General features: G+C 40.5%; 1 protein-coding gene across 2 annotated transcripts in view; it reads left to right on the plus strand.

Annotated features, from left to right (window-relative positions):
* The first annotated feature begins 275 nt into the window (after positions 1-275).
* LOC117428418 (zinc finger protein 609-like) overlaps positions 276-19895 on the plus strand; it is a 74873-nt gene continuing 55253 nt past the window's right edge. The window contains exon 1 of one of the 2 annotated variants that reach the window (XM_058998502.1): positions 276-782. The gene's annotated coding sequence lies outside the window, so the exon portion shown is untranslated. The remainder of the gene's footprint in view (positions 783-19895) is intronic. The other variant, XM_034907390.2, reaches the window with a different exon arrangement.

The raw sequence follows: 19895 nt of genomic DNA on the forward strand, positions 1-19895 counted from the left end.
ACACCCTTGTTGTAATCCTGCCATTGTATAAGTGTTATCTTCCACCTCCTGAAAGGTTCTCATTGTTTCACATACATACATACACACATATTAGTGCAAAAAAAACCCCCCAAAAACCCCAACAATGTCTGTGATACAGCCACTATGACTTCATATATGAAGCTGTTTGGTAAGTATTGGTGTTCAATTAAATATTAATAAAAACGCAGCGCTCCAAACTCTAAATTGTGTGCCAATGTAGTAAATGTAATTTGTTCCGTTTCCTCACGGTAGAATCCGGCTCCGGTTGTTTCTTCATACTCACTCTCTCTCTCTCTCTCTCTCTCTGTTGACGGTTCAATCCGAGAGACTCCAGGCCGGGTTTGCCGCCCGTTCGTCCTCCGTGTTGCTTACATTGTATCAATCTCCCAGCATTGAAATATACAAACAGCCATCAAGATATAGTATAGATTCAACAAAACCAAATCAGGGATTAAAACTGGAGTCGAAACCGGTTGAAAATTGGATTGTATACCGGGGAGACGGAACAGATCTTGATCTCAAACCGGGGCCGAAATTCAACCTAAAATAGTCATTTTAGCCGGTATTTTTCAATTTTGAACAGGATCTCAAAGTGTGATGGCTGCAGTCCAGTAAGCTGGCCTTTCCTTCTTGCCCTGCTGTTGGATTTCTTTGGGGTTTCATTTCAAGTATTTTCGGCTCGTTTTAGCCCATTTTTAAAAACTTCCCAGATCTATGGAGTGTACTTAAATATTATTTGGTGGATCGGGGTCGGATGTGGGGTAAGTGTTGGAATTTCAGACGTTTTTTCTGCCTGTGAATATTTACAACTGCATGCTTTGCAAAAAGCCCTTTGTCTGAGAGACACTGTTGTACATTTGAACCCTAACCCAGAACACCAGATTCAGTGCAATCCTGATCCCGATTGTGTTTCTCGGTTTAATAAAAAAAACACATTTACGTTTGAGCCACCGCTGTATTTTATTATTATTTTTTAGCTGAAATGTGTAATAATGTGTAATAATTGCACGTTCGGCTTGGACAGTGATTTAAAAATAACAATGCAGTTCCCAGATATATGTAATGCACATATCTATAAAAACAAGCGTAGGAAATGGTATAGGTTGATGTTACTGTTGGTCAAGGTTTAATTATTTACACGTGTGTAAAACCTCCAGCGCTGCATGTTATTGATACTTTGCATGGGCTTTTCGTTTTACTGTCCTGAATCACATCAGCTCAGTTGCTGCTTGTTCTATCAAGGTCCTAATGCGAGATAATCCGTTTTTATTTTACAGTAGGCTATTCCGCGGTGGAATAGTTGTATCTAGCACCATGTGACCACGTTGGTCGTTTTTAATTTGTCTGAGATATATATTTTTATTTTACAAACTTAGTAACTCTTCCACATGTTCTGTCAGGGGAAAAAAAAAAAAAAAAACGCGGCAGTTTTTTTTATTTTTGGCAGAGGCAGGTGAAATCACACTAAACGCGTTATGTGCATGCCCTCGAAACGTGCAAATTACATTTGTTTTGGGCCTGCGCGTAATGGTCATATATCGATTGCTGTTTTCAAATGCTGCTGTGCACACTGAGTTTAGGTCCCTTTTTAGAGATCGTTTCCAAGACTTAACATGTGTGGAAAAATCCAGTTGGGATTGGAGACTCGTGCATCTTGACGCAATATTCAAATCTCATTGGCCAACTATTTATGACATGATTTTAAAATCAGATTGTACTTCTTTTGTTGTTGCCTTGAAACCCTTAGTCTTTAAAACAAACAAACAAAAAAACAGAACAATAACCAGATGGTGTGATTTGATAACATACCGTGATTTTCACAAATATTTTTGTTGGTTCGGGGTTGATTTCACCCAAACTATACGCTTCTAGTTTTAAATTGGCCTACATGGAGGACTTTCCCGGAAACCTCAGTAATTAACACAAAGACTACACTGGTTTCCATCGCTCCGATAGCGGCGATTAACTGCCATTTTAGGAAACGACTTCCAAGTTGGTAGCTTAAAAAAAGGAAAAAAACATCCTGTATGCTGCTTTCTTTTTTTATATACGTTGAATTGAAACGACGAGGTAGTCTGTGGCGTTTCTGGTTCACTGATCACCAAGAAGCTGAATTAAAGTACAGCTGTACATTTTTTATATTGGCTGTCAACAAACCGGTGTAAACGACAACATATTTCCACCATAGTGTAGTTTTATCATTTATTTATTTATTTATTTATTTATTTATTTATAATAATCTTTTTTCCTAAGCTCGTGGACTTTCAGTTGTGTTATGCCTAATTACAGATGACTGCAGTTAGACCCGGTGCTTGTATATCTGGTCTGGCAATGCAATTATAGCAGATTGAGGAACCTTAGACAATAGGATTATTGGCACCACCATCATTATTAATGGGCCCTGTAGCTGGCTTAACGGGCACTGCCTGTGTTAATGAAGCGTCCCATTGTCAAGATAGTTTGCAATCGTATTTGTTGTCTCGAGTTCTTTTGGGGTAGGATGTTGCCCAATTACTGTGGCTGGAATTTTGTAAAAATTCCTTTTCTGATTGGTTGTTCAGATGCTTACATAGTCTGTACTCCCAGCGGTGGAAGAACATTCACTTTTAACATTGGTTTAGAGTTAAGAGGGTAACCCACCACCCAGCAAGGTCATTTACTCTTAATGTAGCCAGGAAATACATCTTTCAATGAGTCAGCATGCAGGCTGTAGCCTGGGTTTTGTGTGGGTTCATGTGTAATTTGCAGGGTCAAGTGAACCAAGAGTGGTGGCTCAACCCTCTCAGAAAATAGATACAAATCTTAATGTCAATGAATGACCCCCATACAGAAACAAAGACTTCTGCAGTATGAGGTGTTTCAGTAATATAATACCATTACGGTTATTGTTATGGGGCTTTACTAAATCTATGTTAAGTCTTATTAATTCAGTATTTTTTCAAAGAGCTGATTTAAAAAAAACAAACAAAAAAAAACATACCAATCATTATTATTTATTTCTTAGCAGACACCCTTATCCAGGGCGACTTACAACTGTTACAAGATATCACATTATTTTTACATACAGTTACCCATTTATACAGTTGGGTTTTTACTGGAGCAATCTAGGTAAAGTACCTTGCTCAAGGGTACAGCAGCAGTGTCCCCCACCTGGGATTGAACCCACGACCCTCCGGTCAAGAGTCCAGAGCCCTAACCACTACTCCACACTGCTGCCCAAATCATGACCGATATGCATCCATAGGAGATTAAGAATTGGAAAGACATAAAGGAGAAAAAATGGAAAAAACAAGACCACGATTCAAGTTCAATTTGAAGTTAATAAAATAGCACTATACTTGTCCTTTAGAAGTAACAAACTACTTCTCAGAGGTAAGATTAGTTAGTCCTAGTGAATTGAAATAGCAGCAAAAATTCGGACTCAGCTACGTATTGAATACAGTATTAAAGCCCAGTGTGAATGTGGGTTTGTGAATTGACACGTTTCAGGTGCAATACTAGCTTATTTCACACTATGTAATGTGATCAATGCGGGCCTGATAGAAACGTGATGTAGGAAAGGTCATTTGGAAGCAGACACTGTTGTAATTGTGTGAGGCTCGTATGACTGAATTGCAATGCAGAGTGCAGCTCCAGGGACTCTGCTTGGAAGGAGACCTCGGTCGATCTGGGCTATCTTTCCTGGTCACTTTGTTCCTCTAACCGAGTTATCCCTTTTAGACAGTGTTAGCTTCCTCTTAGAAACCCAGCTGTTTACAGTTGTTTTGTAGCCAGGCCCTGTCGAACACACTCCCTGAGATGGAGGGGAGCAGTAACAGGAGAAGTTACAGAATTCCTTAGAAAAAGATTGACCAAGACTTCAGAAATGTTCTGGCATCTTATTATTGGCAACATTTTACAACACCACTTTCTGCGCTGAAAATTCATGTCAGTCTTGTTTTTTTTAACCATTCAAAGCAGCTCTACAGATTAATGTTTAAACCACAGCTACCTTATCACATCCTGTAGTTTAGGGTAGCCTCCCTCCCACAGTGCACCAGAGTCAGGGTGGCACAGAAGTGATAACTAAGCAGTGTGGCACAGCAGGGTGTGTGTTGTGGGATGTCGCAGTGCCTTGGTTGTGTGATATAGGACAATATTCACTGTCAGATGTTGGAGTAGCAAGGGAGCACAGTACACACTTATTTTAAAATATAAGGCCCATCATAATTTTACTGGTTTGCTGGCATTTAGCGAGCAAAGGTGTTTTTAAAATGAGTCCGCAAAGTGTGATTGCTACCTTTCCTACCATGTAAATGTGCGGCCTGTTATTTTGTTGTCATTCTGCCCTCTTGACCTCTCCCTGAACTCTCAGGTAGTGCCTGGGGAATGTCATGTGACTCCTTGCTGTCTGCACAACATGAGCCCTATTTTTTCTTGGGCTCAAGCAGGGTTAGTTACAACCAGAAGGGTACATGCTACACGTTGCATAACACAGGGATAGAGAGGATACACAAACGTTCGAAGTGGATGACTCAAAAAATCAGCGAGTGAGTGAAAACACAAACACAGAGGTCCCGAGTTGTTTTTTTTATGTGTTTTATTAACAAATTGATTGTTTGAGTTCCACACAAAGAACCATCTGTATGTTATCTGTTTAAACCACACAATTGATCCATTACTAATTAAGATAGATTTAGTTAAGTCATTTGTTTTTGTTTGACGGAGCTCTGAATTCGAAGCTTAGCATAACCACTATTGTGATGTAATTGCTACAAGCTGGTCGTTGAAATAAAATAAAATAAATGCTTTGGAAGTTGGAACACATGAAGTATAAAGCATAGTCTCCTTGTTAGTGGATGAGCTTTTGCCTCTGTGCCGCTTCTTTCGCTACCCGTCTCCTGTCAGCTACTGTAAAAACCACGGCAGGTGAATTATCAAGGGCTATGTAGAGACCTCAGAGGTGTTATATTACCTGCCGAAGCTGCTGCAGAGATAATCAGCCGTAGAAAAGCACAATAGGGATTTGCTGTTATGTTAAAGAATGTCAAATGCTTGTAGAAATTGATTTGTTTCAGTGAGTTGCTGAGCTGAATGGATATTATTTGTGGTGTTCTTAATTTGCTTATAGATCTAAACGACCTGAAATGCTGAACTACAGTAAAGGCAAATTGTATTGTACAATATAAACCTTGCGATAGTCTAGGCCTGTGGGGTTCCATGTAGTAGGGCCCATATCTACAATAGATGCCAACAGTCCAAAATAGAACCTAAAAATACAAAGCTATTTCACACAATGCACTCTAGTAAGCAGCATTTACATTGCAGATAATCAACCTTCTCTTCGCTAAGTGTCACTGTCAATTACCTAGACCAGTGGTTCCCAACCTTTTTTCCTTGGAGCCCCCCTACTTGTATCTAAGAAAAGCTGAGCCCCCCCTCCCCCCACACACACCAAAAGAATAAAGTGATTCATTCCAAATCTTTATTGGCAAAAATTTACATCAATTATAGTTTTTCTTTCCTTTTCTCTTTGGTTCGCCCTGGTTATCTTTGTGTATAATTAACAGTAGGCCTATACACACACATTGTTACCAAAAGAATAGTAGTGATTCATTATCAGCGTAATAAGTGATTAACAGCACCTATATAGCTCTGTCCTAGATCTCCTTCAGACCAATTAACTGAAACGGGGCAGTTTGTTGCATACACACATGCACATCATGTGAACACTGGTTTTGACACGGCTATAATGTATGTGTTATAAAAATAACAATAAGTAATAATAACAAACAGTAAGTTACAATCAGTAACTTTTTCCTTCCTTAAAAAACTAATGGCCACCTTGGGCCTCCATACCTCTGACCAGGGATGGGATGTCAGGTGTGATGCTAGTGACAGCCAGCCTAAAGTCCTGGTGGACATCGAGCCTGTTACAGGCTTTTGTTTTTATTGTTACAAGCGCGCTGAAGGCCGACTCAGACAGGTACGTAGTGCTGAATGGTAGAATAACCCTTGTAGCTGCGTGTTTGGCCAGTCTGGGTGCAACAGCGTGTCCTTTGACAATCCAAAACTTTTTGTATCCGTTCTCGTGGAAATATTTCTTTGACACAGACTCGGCTTGAAGGTCAGCAAGCTCATCTTCACAGCCGAGGTATTCCACGTCCTCGACACTGCAAACGTAAGGGTCCATCACCCACGATTCCTTTGATAAGTATTCGTCAACATCGGCAAAACGGGATTTAGTTTCCTCCCGAAGCATGTTCATGTGCCGGGTAAACTCAGTGCGTAAAGATGCAGGCACAGTGCCACCAGACTGTTTCATCAGCAGTGGAAATTGTTGTAGCTCCCCTTTTGACATTTTTCCAACTCTGTACTCCAGTTTCCACACAAAAGCGTCGAGAGCGTCTTTGCACTGCATGGCGTTTGATTCAGGACCCTGCATCCGCTTGTTTGTCTCATTGTAGAGAGTGAATGTATCCGCTAGGTATGCCGTTTTGATCCAAAACGCATCAGTCAGCTGTTCGCACAGTGGTCGATTGTGATCTTGCAAGAATTCTTTTATTTTTTCCTGCAGTTCCATAAAACGCACAAGCACTTGTCCATGCGACAACCAGCGTACCTCTGTGTGTAACAGCAGTGTTTGATGCGCTTCATCCTCACACAGCTGGACAAACAGTCTCTTGTTAGTAGGGCGAGCCTTAATGAAGTTTACAACTTTAACAACAGTTGCCAGGGTGTTACTAAGGTCTTCCGAAAGTTTTTTACTGGCCAATGCTTGGCGATGTAGCATGCAGTGGAAAATTGCGCACCCCGGGGCTTTTTCCTTCAATCGGCTGTTAAATCCCTTGTTTTTGCCCATCAACGCTGCAGCCCCATCAGTGCAGCATGCAACAATATTCTCGTAGGGCAGATTGTTAGACGAGAGATGAGTCCATAGCTATAAAAATATCTTGGCCTGTTGTTGTTGTGGCTAGATTGGTAGACATAAGAATGTCTTGTTTCAAGTCATCACCGTCAATATATTGCACATAAACGATGAGCACGGATTCGTCTGACGCTGTTGTTGTTTCATCCAACTGAATGGCAAAGGGAACGTTCCTAAGCTTCTCGTGCAGCTGGTTTTGACAATCTCCAGCCATTTTATCAATTCTGTCTTTGACAGTGTTGTCAGAGAGTGGGACGGTTCTCACTTTATCCACCACCTGTGGGCCACACAGCCTCTCTACAATTTTCAGGCAGGCGGGTTTGATTAGCTGCTCTCCAATATTGTGCAGCTTTTTAGCCTTGGCAATTAATAGCGAACACTCAAATGACGCCTCCGTAGCTCTGTGTAAATCACTGCCTGCTCTTTCAAATGCTTTTCTGATGTCTGTGGATCTTTTTGATAGTGCCAACTGCTTCTTCCTCTGAAAAAAATCCTGACCTTCACCAATAGTCTCCTGGTGTCGTTGCATTTTGCTTGTCTTCATGCTGTCATTAGCTAGCTTCTCGCCACAAATGACACATTCTGGCCGAGTCCTGTCCTGTCCTTGAATAAAACCGAAGTTAAGATAACTCTTGAGGCTAGCTGAAACTGATTGAGCGCGGGTCATTGACGTGCACAAATTTTTTTTCGGGGAATTACCGCTTTTACGTTTCTCTGCCATTATTATTATTTTTTAGATTGCCCTTGGCATTGCAAGCATATGATTTTTAATAACATTTTAAAATGTATTCATTTTACAATTAAATTATAGTGGAACATTTTATGCATGTTTGACCTCAAAGCAAATGAGATCACGCGCCCCCCCTGTGAACTCTGGACCCCAGGTTGGGAACCACTGACCTAGACTGTGGTTGGGGATTGCCGATCTCAATTACTGGGAAGGTAATGACTGCTGCATTTTCCAGTAGTGCTGAAATGTCCCAGATGACAGGAATATAGTGCAGCCAAAAGGATATGAAACTAGTTACAGAGAGAGCTGCTCCTTCCTTCCTTCCTTGTCTGGAAAGGGGGCACGGAGTGGGGGGTGGCAACAGGAGTGCTTTTTCAAACTGTTTTTTTTATTGTATTTTATTTGACCATTGAGGTCGTCATTGTAAATGAGAATTTGTTCTCCGTTGTGTCATCTAGAGAAATAAAGGCTTTGATTGATTTAAGCCTTGCCTGTTCTATGTAATTGTTTTGATCAAACATCTTTTGTGGAATCTGCAAGCTGTTCTGTCGTTCTTTTATGGTTACGACCCCCCTTGTTGGTGAACTCCTCTTGGACTGGATCACTGTGGGTCATTCTGGTTTCGTTGTGAAATCGAGTAACTGATAATTTTTATTTGCTTTACTTGCTTAGCTGGGATATCTCCACCCTGCCACAGTAACAAGCTGTAGCTTGTTTTGCATTTAAATGGTTTCGTAATGTTTAATGAAGAACCCAGGCTGGATAAAGAAAATGAGTGACATATTCCAGTATACATGGGATTACTGGTAAGAATGGAAAGATTGCTTGGTTAATTCCGTGTAAGTGCTAGAACAAACGCAAGCTAAATCTTTATCTCCTAGCAGTGATTTAGAGGGAAAAACAGATTTCTAAAAATAAAATCGATGATGTAAAGAGCGTTCCGTTTTTTGAAGTGGGTTTGTTTACATTTGAATGTGTTTGTCTGCCACAGACACCAGAAATAAAAATAGTCTGCAGTGTGCCTTGAAATATCAAACCAGCATTGGGAAATGTAATCCCACAATGAGACCCAGAAATATTGTGGTTTTCATACTGAAGCTGGAAGACATCTTGTCCATGGTGGCAGGCTACACAGTAACTGTAATTCAGCTTTTGGGGGGCAGCCATCTTGAGTGGCAATCGAAACATGACTTGATATGGAACCTTTCCTATGGGGTTTTTTCTTAAAGAAATCCTTTGGGACAAAGAAAACATAGACTCCTTATATAATCCTATGGAGCAAAATAAAAATCCGATGGATTCTTTTGACTTTCACTTTTAATTGAATAGTGGCCTTTTAAAAGAGACTTCTGCCTGTGATGGAAGACCTAGCACAGTATTGGATTCAACAGGGATATAAGTTATTTATGAAGGTAGAGTAGATTGATTTGGAGACTGCTTTTAGAGGAGTCATTCAGTTAATGAGGACACCATTGTATTTAATTCAGAGGCTTTTTATAGCCTGCATATTTTGTCTCCCCCCCCCCCCCCCCCCCCCCCCCCATAATAGTTTGAAGTATTGTATACTAATGATGGATGTGTGCTAATTGGATGATTCATTTGAAATATTTCCTCAGTAAATTCCCTCTGGTGAAGCGTGAGGGGAGAAGTGTTTCTATTGAGCTGGTTTGGGTAGTTATTATGAGTGAATGTTGTGGTGGAGTGACTCAGGCAATACCCAGCTTTCTTTCATCTCGGTTCTACCATTAATTTTCCATAGCACAAACTGTGTAGTGTATTTCATTTTACATCTGAATGTGTTTGATTCTTAATGGTTTTGCCATGTGAGAATTGGCTAGCAACTTGGAAGTGAATGTATTGTTTATCCTCCTCACTCCTATTAGTTAAACTAAATTTGGCTGTGAAACGCGTTATTTGCGTTACGTGAGACCACAAAAGCATACAAAATATGAGACTGATCTTTGGGACCCTGAAATATTGAATGGTCAAATGAAAAATGTTTGACATACTGAAAAAAAAGGACAGAGGAGGAGAAGTTTTAATTTGCTCAATTTCAGAAATGTTCTTTTAGTCTTGCCCTGAGTTTTTCAATAACTGAAAGTCGATTTCTCTCTTGTGCATGTCGTGTATGAATATAAGAGTGAGTAAGGTTGTCTGAAAAGCTTCTCGTTTAATTGGGACAGCTGCATAAGGCTGCTACGCACCAGACGCGCTGCGACAAATTAATTACAACCTATACTTTTGATAAGTATCTTTCACAACACAGGCGATGCAAAATAAATAGGACTGAATCCTCTTTATAGCGATTTTCTTCGCGCGACAACTATGTAATTGAGCAATTGCAGAACAGCTTCAATGCACGGTGTCCACCAGGGTGAAGCAGTATCCAAATTGACAGAGGAAAAAATAATACTTGCCGTTGAAAAATACCCATTGTGTCTGTGCGGGTGTATACGGTCATGTCGCTGCGAAAGTATCTTGTCGCCCGATGAAAAATTGCATCGCTTCTGGTGTGTAGCGGCCTTTATTCAAGGTATTTGTACGTTTCCCAAGGCATCCCGATAAAGCAGCACTGATTGGATCAAACGGATCACTCTTTAACAAGTTAAAACCTTGCATAAACACCTACCAAGCTGGAAACTGGTGCAGAGCATTCGCTGAGACATGAGCATGTGATGTTATATCCATGCATTTTTCACTTCAGTTCTCTTTGGAGGTCGTTTCGTAAAGGATCTAAATCAATGTTTAATGTTCCATGAAGATACAGCAGAGGTGCCTGCAGTCAGGAGACATGTCACCTGTTCTAACCACAAAGGCTTTCTCTTCTTTCTCAAACTCCTGTTTAGCAAGAAAGTAGCATATCATTTCTCATCTCTATTTAAGGTATTGACGTATTGTTCACACAAAGAAAACAAGCGACGGGACATAACAGGGTTTCATGAATGCATTTCTGCTTCCTGCTGACACTGAAGTGTTAACTTACTCTGCTGCAGTTACACTTTTTAAAGTGAGACCCTGTGCTTTCGGCTGGCTTCTGGCTTCAAATCTGTGCTAAATCTTTAAAGTGTGATTTTCCCAAACCGAATGATGCTGACAAAAGATAAAACCGAACCGAAACTGAATTTTCTGTACAATGAAAAAGCGTTGGCATTTTTGGAAGCTCATCTCACACTTTGCTGCATGTAGACAGTTCATTTTACCATCCCTTAATCATTTTAGTATGGTAACATAAATCAAAAGTTATGACTTACCTGATTAGATTATGACAGCCCTCAGTGGGGATAACCGCGGCTTCTTACTTAGTCTGGGTGTTGAGATGTCTAGGGTTCTCTTTTTAGGTTTGCTGATGAACAGTGCTGTGCTAGTACTTGCAGGCATATGGAAACACTCAGCCTGCACATCTTAACTTAAAGCTTGGTTAAACAATTAATCCGAAGAAGTGAAAAGCTGAAGATGGAAGTTTTTGAGCTTCAGAAAATAAAAATTAATTGAGTCTGGTGTGTGTGTGTGTGTGTGATAAATGACTCTGTGTTGACCTAATAAGAAAATTAATGAAACTCACTAAAACTCGCTAAACTCACTAAAACCAGCCAAATGCAAAAGTGCTGAAAGAAAATAAAATGTTAATTGATGTCCAGAACCGTTGTGAAACTGGAGTAAGCAGTAAACTGGGCAATGCTACAAACTCGGATGCTGCTGACAAATGTGTGGAAGCTGCTAGCTTCACTTACTGTGAATGTATTGGAATTCGTTTTGTTTGTCTGATTATTGTTGCACTGATTGCATACTTGTGATTTGTTTCCTGCTCAACTAAAAGGATGTAATTGTGATGCAGTTGTTTCATGGTTATGGTTAGGGTTGGGGTTGTGGAGCTACGAAACACTATGTACCAATTCCTTTCTTTTGGTCTGCTTGCAAAATGTATTTTCAAAATGAGATCTGGTTTGAAAACAGAGTGCTAATGGTTTCATCCTTTTCTCCAGGGTGTCTGTCTCAAGTGACACAAGTCAATTAAATAGCTCTTAACCATAAAAGAAATGCATCCTTCTCACTGATTGTAGCTAAAAATAGCAGAATATTGACCAGGTTAAACCAGGCCTTTGCCGTTCAGTGCTGTATTTACATGCACATTCTAATCTGGTTGTAACTTGAACTGTGGAGGCTTCAGTTCCAGCATGCTTTCAGTAGACCTGGCCTGTATCAAGCTTGAACTGAACTAGGTAATAATGTCTGTGTGCTCTGTTGGCAAGTTAGGGACATGCTGGTAGATTGATGGATGGAAAAGATGTATGTTCATGTATGTTACAGTTTCATTTAGCTATAACAGTTTAGTGCTGGGGGGTTTTCTCACATATTAATATATTCAGCCAAAATTCAAACGTTCATTTTAATGTTGAATAAAAAATATGTGCTGTGTTACTATTCTAGGAGAAATCTCTCTGGAATAAAAAAAAGGGTAGGCCCATGACATTGGTTTCTAAACAGAGAAGATGAACACGTCTCGACCATTTATTTACACAGTTGTTTCCTGTGCTTGATATCTTTCATATGTTCTGCTAATGGATTGAGTGGCATTGGTTTTATTCAGATATTCTGCCGTTTTGTCTGTTTTATGTAATGAAGGTTTTTAAGTGACGGTATTGCTGTGGGAATGAAGTTGCCATAGACTGTGGTTGAGGTCTTCTGAAATATGGTAAAACAAACTTATTAAATAAATAACTAACTAAATTAATTTAGGGGGTGTTGTCTGATTTTATCTAGACCAGGGGTCGCCAACCTTTGACTCCTGAGCCATACCTGGCTCTTCCAATGACTGAATATGGCTCTCTTAGTCAAATTTATTTTACCTCTGCTCGACATCACATACTTTTTTTTTACCGCTGCAGTCATCACATACTACCTCACTGTTGTTTTAGATCCACCATCTTGGTGTTTCTATTCCTGGAGTCTGTTTTACCATGTATAGGGTTTGATTTACTGTAACGACTGGCTCTGCAAACCACTTGCTCTAGATTCTCATTCAGATTATGTTCGTCTTGCCTTTATTGTGTTCCCCTGGTTTGTACCGCACTAAAATCTCTCATGTGGTTCCTTCATAACAGAATTTGAGACAATCATAGCTTATTACAGCACCAAATTCAAGGGATTGGCAGTTATCTCAGTATTACAAATTAGTCTGTCAAAATAAGCACTGGCCCTTACTTTGGGCCTTGTGGCCAAACCAGATGTTCTGGCCTTGGTTCATATTTCTGTTGTGTTCATCAATTTTAAGTATATTTCTCCAAGATATGAATGAGCGCAGCTGTTCCTTAAACAAACCATTAGTTTTATGAAAGTCGTTTTGTTAATATCAGTTTCTCAAACATAGGAATATCACAAAACAGGGTTACACAAACAAGCGAAGGTTTAACAAACAAGACTTGTATCGGAGACAAATATTGAATCGGTAAGTAAATGCTGGCTTCACTCAAAGTAGTTTGGCAAACACCTTCTCCTTGATTTTCTGAATGTAGGCGTTTAGAATGTTGATGTGTAACCGTGATTCAGGAAGGCGTAGAAGTTTGCTGTAAACCAACATGTAGGCCTATTTAGTCTTGTTTTCAGCGGCCTGTTTTTGTTTGATTGTGTAAGTGGTTCTAAGAGACCTCAGTTGGCAGAATGATATGACTTGTATTTATAGATTACAGTAGCCTTTTGGTTCTGTCACTGCTAACTGCAAGAGTTGTGATATGGCATTTATGTTCAAACATCCGTTGAAAATCCAAACAAATATGTAATTTTCAATCGACTGGAAAACCATTTGAACCGTATCACAAAAAAAATCTTTCAGGAGTAAAATAACCCTAGTACCCCATCATAGTATCTATTAAAGAAAAGAGAGAAAAGTAGAATGTGTGTGATTTATTTCATGCATTGGTTTCTTTTCCTTGATATTTAATAGTCACTTATAAATTCTGTTATATGAACAAATACGAACATGGTCGTTTCTGCTCCCAAATACATAGCCTATGTTTTGAATATTCAAATTATCCCACCACTAATTTGTTTGTCTTTTTTTTTTTCTGAAGATAAAATACCTACAGAGGTTCAGAACAAGTAGAATCCTGTAAGAGTGTATATATAACTATCACTTCACTTTAGTATGTTACAGTACAGGCTACATGAACCAACATAACCAGCTCTTCAAGCATTACAGTCTCTGGAGCCAGCATGGCCAGTTAAAATAACTAAACTCCCGGGCATGGCCAGGATAAACCAGCGCTAGTCATTGCTGGAATTGCCAGCCTGATTTCATACTCATCAATAATAATGAACTCATTAGTCCGATATTTGCATTGCTCTTTAATTGATAGCTTGATTGGTTACTGAAGGAGTCCCCTGTATAATGAATTCTTGGCTTTACCACAGAAGTCGATAAGTCGCCCTCTGTCTACAGATTAATTCCACAGAGGCTGCACGCTTTGAAGGTAGTTAAGGACGTGTCAAGTTCCTTTGACCTCGGAAAAGCATTATTCTGTCTCCGACACGCTGTACTCTAAACCACAGAGTCTCTGCATGCCTTTATGATTCTGTAATGGAGGGCTTGCAGATTGAGTGATTGATTAGATCTTGTTCTTGAGAAACGTCTCCTGTCAAATGATTAAACGCTATTCAGGTGCAGTTGAATTCTTACAGCCTTCGGTTCTACACGAGTGTACAGAGTAAAAGACTGCAGGTAATTTAGAGTGTTGAATTCGCAGAGGCAGACACAAGGGTCACAGTTCCGTCTGATCCTTGATCCTCTCAAACTTTCCATTGCATCACGTCACGGGATTTGGGGGGAGGGGGCTTGCAAGTAGGTGTAAAACGCAAGAAAGTACATATGATCGGCCAACCTTTGATTATCCCTGCTGCCGTGGACAGTTGTGAAGTAATGCTTGGCAACGGGCACGCAAATCAGGTTAAAAAGATACTGCTTTTGGATAGCACTGTTTCTGTTTTTGGTGTTTTTAAACAAGTTGAGATGGGTAATTGGTAACATGGTGACTATTTTTTGATTATTTTAATTTTTTTTGACAAATAGAAAGCGAATACGTGTGTTTTCAAAGATTCACAAATACTGTCTTTTGAATTCGTGATCAGATTATTCTGTCTTTTATTGCAACTCTGGTACCATTCAGTAGAGTGAAAATTGTAGAGAGACACTTGAGCTGAAACCTCTGGACAGGAGTACAGTTGCACTGCCCTAGAGGATTGAATACAAGGTCTAGATACTTGTCTCCTGCCAAGCATATTTCAGACTGCTGGCCCTGTGGTTCCAACTTTCTGGAATCCCCTTCCAAAGAACTGTATTGTATACTTTATCTGAATGGGTAATTCTAGATCAAGTGGAAAGCCCTTGAAACAATGGTGATGTTATGTTTTTTCTTGGCCATCCCATACATGGAGAAAACTATGGCTGTGGTCAATAAATTGGTCAGTTTTGAAAGCTGTAAATACATTTTCTCAATCTGGGTCGCAAGCCCAGACTGTTGTCTCACCCTGGAACCCTCATCTCCATTACATCAGAATTTGGCCTCTAGAGTAAGACTGAGCAATCATATGGAAATATGTAGTGGATTATTTATGTATTTATTTGTCAGACTCCTTTATCCAAGGTGACTTACAGGACAATACAGGGTTACAGTACAAAATCAATATTTAAATACAGTATAGTTCACAGTAAGTACAATTTATACTACTAAAATACAGTAAGAAATAAGATGCAGCAAGTTAGGATTACAACAATTTAATCTACAATGACATAATAGTAGTCCAATAGTACAAGGATAGTGCATCAGCTGAGGATCCAGTAATATGGTGCTTCAGTCAGGCAAGTACAGTGCATAGTAGGAGGGGTAGATCTACAAGTGCAGTCTAAACAGGTGAGTCTTGAGGAGGCGGTGGAAGGTAATGAGAGACGGGGCGGTCCTGGAGTTTTCTGGTAGCTGGTTCCACCGCAGAGGAGCTGGGGAAGAGAAGGAGCGGGCACTGGAGGATGGAGAGTGGAGGGAAGGCATGACCAGTCGCTCAGTAGAGGAGGAGCAAGAGAGCGAGAGGGGGTGTAGGGAGACACGAGGGATTGGAGGTAGGAGGGGGCAGAATGGTGAAGAGAGCAGTAGGCAAGAACAGAGAGAGGTATCTAGTGAAGCGTGCAAGGCAGAGGGGTAGCATGAGAATAGCGAAGTTGGGAGACTACAAGACGAGCAGCAGAATTTTGAATTAGCTGAAGGGGACGGATAGCTGAAGCACAGAGAGTTACAGTAGTCCAATCTGAAGAGTACAAGAGCTTGGACCAGGAGTTAAGTGGTATAAGTAGTGAGAAAAGGACGGATTTGGTAGATGTTGCTAAGAAAGAAGTGGCAAGTGCATGTCAGGGAAGAAATGTTTTGAGAGAAGGTGAAGAAGGGGTCAAGAGTAACACCTAGGTTTTTAGAAGAAGATGGAGAGAGAGAGAGAGAGAGTAGTAGAGTCAAGGGCGATGGATGAGATGGAGAGGTCCTAGGAGAGAGAGGAAGCAGAAGGAAAGTAGAGGTCAGATTTAGAGTGGTTGAGTTTGAGATGGTGTGAACACGTCCAAGCTGAGAGGCTCCTGAGATGCAGGAGTAGATGTGGGAATCGAAGGAGGGAAAGGAGAGGAAGATCTGGGCATCAGCGTAAGGTGGTAGGAGAAGCCAAGACAGATGAGAGTGCCTAGCAACTAGGTGTGGAGTGAGAACAGGAGGGATGATCCCAGTACAGATCCTTGAGGTACATCTGTAGAGAGGGACGAGGAGAAGAGAGAGAGCCCACCGCAGGAAACCTGGAAGGAACGGTTAGAGAGATTGGAGGAAAACCAGGCAAGAGCAGTGCCTGAGATCACCAGGTCAGAAAGAGAGGAGAGGAGAATAGCATGACCAACACTGTCAAAGAGCAGTGCCTGAGATCGCCAGGTCAGAAAGAGAGGAGAGGAGAATAGCATGACCAACACTGTCAAACAGCAGTGCCTGAGATCACCAGGTCAGAAAGAGAGGAGAATAGCATGATCATCAGTGCAGAGGAGAGGTCAAGGAGAATTAAAATGGAAAGAAAGTCAGCAGGGGTTGTTGGTGGAGGACAGGATGATAGATTGATAGTAGGAGCATTTGGCAGAGGTGGGGGCTGTCAAGAAGGGGAGGAGGAAGTGGTAGTGGTGTAAATTAGAAGGTAGCTTGAAACTTCTATGTCTGTTCAGCGGTACGCAGCTCATTATAGGATGAGTGGAGTCAGTGCTCGAAGTAGTGACAATTTTAGTCGCCATGGCGACCATTTTTTCTTTTGGCTACTGCAAATATTATTTTAGGCGATCACTTTGCGCTGTATTTTTTTAATAATAAAAAAAAATATTATTTTTTTTATTATTATTAAAATACCTTTGGACCCATGTTAAATAATGTGCCTATGTCACAGGTGCATCTGTCCATACAGATCGTTAAGTTATTGTATGCGGAATCTCTAGACACATTAAAAAAAAAAAAAAAAAAACAGGAAAATGCATCTTAAATATTTTTATTATGATTTTCACTACATCACTCTAAATGGAAGTGGCAAACTGATCACTTAATATGCACATGTTTAATTATGTAAATAGGTAAGCTTCACAGCCTACAACTACTGTACAATCAGAAAAGTTTGCTTTACTTTCAGCATATTTTCATCCCGGCATTACAGGACAGCACAAATAAAATTAGAGTAGAAAATAAAAATAAATTATAACAAGCAGATTTTGCATACCTTTTGAAAAAAGTTTGCCAACAATTCATCTTTTTTCTTCTGTCCTCGTAAAAGTTTGCGTTTTTATTTATTTTTTTGGTTTGTTGTTTTTTATTTACATGTTATTTCTGATACAGCATGTTGTACATTGAGAGGTTTCTTGGCTTTATGGAGCTCCTGCTGTACCTTTAAAAACCTAGTCGCGTTGGTAAAGTGCTTTCACTTAAATGAAAAATCAGACAAGTCAACAGAAATCACTTATATATTTCAAGTCACGGGCATTAAAAAAAAAAAAAAAACTGTATCCGTGACAGTAGCGGTGAGAGAAGAGTGTGTCACGGTGGCCCAGTCAGCTGGGAGAATGAGTCGATAGAGGGAAGAAGGGAGAGAGCAGAGGAGGTATAGGTGGTTGGGGAAAGGGAGCGGAGAAGAGAGGGGGTAGACATGGATGGTAGAGGCTGGGAAGGAGATGGGATGATAGTAGAGGAAGGAGGAAAGCAGTTTCTGGAGAAAATCAGGTCCAGTTGGCAGGCAGCTTTGCGAGTTGGAGGCGAAGGGGAGAGAATCAAGAAGGAGGAGGAAGCAGCAAAATGAGTCGAGTTGGAGAGTTGTTTAAATCGCCTTACAGAATGAAAGGAATAGACGTGGTGACAAAACAGAGGAAGAAGTCAGGCTCGTCGTAGAAGTGAGCAGGGGGACGGGGGATGGAAAACAATAAGAAGCAGGTGAATGGGAGAGTGCAGTTCAACGACATGAAACTCAAAAGTGCTGACAGAGGGAAGAGAGAGCAGAGGGGATTGAAAAGTTCCAGGATGGAGAGAGTGGGAATCCAGTTCCCCGCCTTGTCTTGAGAGTGGATGTTACACTTTCGGTTTTATCTAGACCAGGGATGGGCTGCAGGTCCTTGAGGTGCCAGCCTGCACCAGGTTTAACAATAATGAGCTACTTACCTGTTTTAGGAGCTGGATGGAGGTTCAAGTAAACAATTCAGAAAATCACATGGGTGCAACAAAGACCTGATCTGGAAGTCTAGAGGAGCTTATTCAGTTGTGATGACATTTTGTTGGACGTTCGGTTGATTTATTCAGAGAATCAGAATCTGGGGATACAGTCTTTGCTGAACCTCAGTTTTTAAAGGTATTGCATATTTGAGCTGTAAAGGCAGACTAACCACATTCATATTTTGAATGAATAAAGAGCTCTAGATTACTCTTGGTTCTCAGATCAATCATAATCCTTTTGAATCTTTATACGCAACACTATAGTTCTTTGTATTTTATTGTACATTGTCTAATGAAAAAATCAACAAAATGCTTCACTGAATCCATTGCTTAGTTGTATTGTGCCTGTTTTTGTTGGGCATATTTAAGAATTCACACTTGGAGCCACCCATGTAAACCTGTTAGCAAGTTGCCAGCATAGATTCCTATGAAATCTATGCTGAGAGAGAGCCAGGAACTAACGGGTGTATTGAGTCTCTGGAAAGTAGGGGGAGGGAGAGGCACCATGGATTGATGTGTCTTTTTAAATTATTAAGAATATTTTTTTAGGGTAACTAAAAAAAAATATATCCTGTGGAACTTGGAAATGGTATAAATTAAACACTTGACTTTGTTACTAAACACTATTTGTGGTATTTCTCAAGTCATACAAAATCATTCAGGTCTTTCGAAAGTACTTTTCTGTCTGCCATTTTAGCAAGGAACAGCATTTAGAGGGCAGAGGGCATCAAAATGCATTGCAGTTGGTCAGCCAGCGATACAGTTACGAACGGTGGTCAGTGGTAAGCATGAGACTGAACAGCTGCCATCCCAACTGAATGTGACAGCTGTGCCCCCCTTGACTGCACCATCTGGGGCCGGTGAAAAGGACGGGTGATTGAATCACTGCTCCAGGCTCACGCAGCAGGCAGTGGCCGTGTCTCAGTCCTATGAAATATTGGTCCGGGTGAAAGAGACATCGACCTTTTTCTAGCCCTTCCGTAACCCAACGGTAACTAAATAATGCAAGCCGCTCCCATTAGTTGAAAAGCCAATAACCACTGAACTTTGCTCACCAGACCTAATCTGTCATTATGATGAAAACAATTGATGGCGATACAGCACCAGGGGGAACAATAGGGTGAGACACAGTTTAGCTCGTTCGATAAGGCCGTTCTGCCTCCAGGCGACCCTTGACTTGAAATCAGATAAAGCAGCCAAAGATCAGTTCTTTACATACAGAGAACACTGAAATGCTGTTGATTTCTGGGATTGAAGTTGTCTAGTATTGGAGCACTCTGGAATAACAAAGATATATTCACACTTCTAAATTTGAACATCGTTAGGAGCACCTCCCCTAACAGTGTCAATAAGGCCACCATGGTAGAGATTGGATGGTATCAATGGTACCTCATTGAATGTCTTCAGTTGAGGGTCAATATCTAAGAGAATGCATTTGTTGTATAGTCATTTTGTAAGAAGGTAATCTGCAACGTGTCTTTGAGAT

The sequence above is a fragment of the Acipenser ruthenus genome, chromosome 24 (assembly GCF_902713425.1).
Source record: "Acipenser ruthenus chromosome 24, fAciRut3.2 maternal haplotype, whole genome shotgun sequence".
NCBI lineage: Eukaryota > Metazoa > Chordata > Actinopteri > Acipenseriformes > Acipenseridae > Acipenser > Acipenser ruthenus.